The following is a 2,510-nucleotide window of genomic DNA, read 5'->3' as shown; positions in this document are numbered from 1 at the left end:
AGGATGATTACAAAAAGTATCTTCATAATATACATTGTTTATGTTGTTCTTGCATTTGGTAATTTCTTTTATTTTAGTTTTTTGTACCATGATAAAGAAGAAATTTGTGATTGTGATGAAGATGAGTGGGAGTGAAAATCGAGAGAAATAGATGAAAATTTTGGAAGAGAAAATTGTTGAAGAAGATGAGGCTGAAGGACCATGATAAAGAAGGAGTGCAATTAAGAAGGGGATTTATGGTTGATGAAGATAAGGATATGAAGATGGGTTGTGGTTAAAGATGATTTTCCATTTTTTCCCCTTTTTCAAGCCACATTGCTTTGACCATGTCAAAATTACAGGGGCTTGAATGTTGCAAAATGGGGAAAAATTAGGGGGATTGAAAGTGATTTTTTTTTTAAAAGGGGATCAAAATTGTAACAATGACAAAGTTTGGGGGCCAAAAGTGCATATAATCCTTTATATTTTAATTTTTGCTTTCCCTCATTTCATCGCGGTCCATGGTGCAACATAAATTAATTAATTTTTTAATTAAAGAAATCAAATGATATAGATAAATAGATAATTTCATGAATAATAGTCCAATTTTCCGTAATATGGTTATACTAAAATAATTGTTAAAGACGTTTTTCATGCTTGGTCTAACCCGGATGAGCTTCGATGACCCGACTCCCCTAAAATTTTGTTCATAGAAAAGATAATACTTTTATTTAGTTGCAGTTATAAATAAAAAGAGAGCGAGAAATCAAATCTACCCATTTATCGTATTTCTCATCTACGGCGAATCATCCTCGAGCACTTTACCTTCAAAACCCTAGATCTCTAAAATCTTTCATAATCTCTTTCTTACTCCATTCCACCCTCACATATCTTGCGCAGTCCATCGAAAATTCTAAGATTGCAAAGATATCATAAATCTCAACATTTTTCCCAATTGTTTCTCCACTCTTTCTCTTTTCTGGACCTTTCTCTACCCCTTTTCCTCTAACCCAAGATCTTTTCATTTATCTAAGTCCTTTGGCATACAACTATTTGAATCATCTCTTTATTTTGTTTCATTTTCTCCGATCCAGATCTTAGAGTAATTTGGAATCGTATCTCACCTTCTCAAATGCACGAGAGGGATAGGTAAATATGATTTTTTTTCACATGCCTGAATATATCATGTCTTTTACTATTTATTGAAACTAATTTTTTTTTTGTCAGGTTTCATCCTGCGGTATATTTACATGTAGTTGCACGCTGTAGCTGTTCTACACCGTCTGATCTGAAGTGAACGGTTAAGATCTGACATTGTGTGAAATTCTTGAAATTTGTGCTGTGAATTGGAACCGTCAGATCATGGATGGCTGAGATTTGCTACTTCGGCAAACTGTGTGAATTTGGTACAGCAGCAAATCCTAATCCGCGTATAAGTGGGGTGTTTGAGGTTCGAACTTCGACCTCTGCATATAACAATGTATGTCCCTGACAACTGAGCTATGCTCACGGGGACGAGTGGTAATTAAATTAAATAGCTAATTTATTTATTTTCTAATGATCAACATATATAGATTGGGCGCATGGGATAGTTTTCCATTTGGAGTCATGTTACGAGGATGTGAATAATTGCTCATGCCAAAAAAGTGGTAATGTTCAATATAAATGTCTAAATATTTTTTATCTCCATTTTTTTTTTTTTTTTGAAAGACAAGGCTATTAAAATTTTACATTCGTTTTTTCTAGACACTTTGACTATGGGGATTTTCAAATGCAACTCTCGCAAGGATTATGTAATGAGTAAATCAATGAAACACAGAAATGCATATAGAGAATTCAACTTTCTCAAAGGAATCAGAAAATCACTTAATGAGGAGGAGATTGTAAAGTGGAACGATCTCATTACAACTAAAAATAAAAGCATTGCGACCGATGAATGAATATAGATGCTATTTATTTTAATTTAATATTGTAGTATTTTCTAAAGTTGTGCATGATGTGAGACATTGCATGAATTCAGGATAAAAGAAACTTGTTTATTGTTGTAATTTTATTTCTTGATTTAAAATACTATGGTTTGTTAAGACTCTCACTAATTTGAGAGACAAAAAGATTATTTTTTATTTTGTTAGATCATATAATACCTTTAACTTATTATTAAAAAGTGTAATGAGGTCTCTGCTACTTTTGTGCAAGCTCTACCGTCTTCGGGCCATGATAATTTAGAATTTTACGCTATCGTTTCAGGAATGGCCATTTTTTTTAGAACAATTCCTACCGCTACGCATGTCATAAGTGGTGCTCTCATTTGATACACCCTATATAGATATATAACTTGTCAATCTAACCCAAGTAACTAACAAACCTGCCCAACAAATTATAGTATCACATAGCTACACTAACTGATGATCCACGCAAGCTCTACATAGACATAACAAGATTTGTATATGTATATGATATGTATTTATGTAAATTATGAAGCTGAATTACTTGCCTGCTACTTACAGAACCCAACTGTCTATTTTTCTAGT

The 2,510-nt window shown here is 32.8% G+C and overlaps 1 long non-coding RNA gene across 1 annotated transcript; it reads left to right on the top strand.

The window, feature by feature from the left end:
- The first annotated feature begins 1,287 nt into the window (after positions 1–1,287).
- On the top strand, positions 1,288–2,112 carry LOC120575897 (uncharacterized). The gene is made up of 3 exons (XR_005642142.1): positions 1,288–1,429; positions 1,554–1,628; positions 1,726–2,112. It is a non-coding gene; the product is annotated as an uncharacterized lncRNA (long non-coding RNA).
- Positions 2,113–2,510: the final 398 nt, after the last annotated feature.

This window comes from Medicago truncatula, chromosome 6 (assembly GCF_003473485.1).
Source record: "Medicago truncatula cultivar Jemalong A17 chromosome 6, MtrunA17r5.0-ANR, whole genome shotgun sequence".
Classification (NCBI taxonomy): Eukaryota; Viridiplantae; Streptophyta; class Magnoliopsida; order Fabales; family Fabaceae; genus Medicago; species Medicago truncatula.
This window is presented reverse-complemented; position numbering and strand designations above follow the sequence as displayed.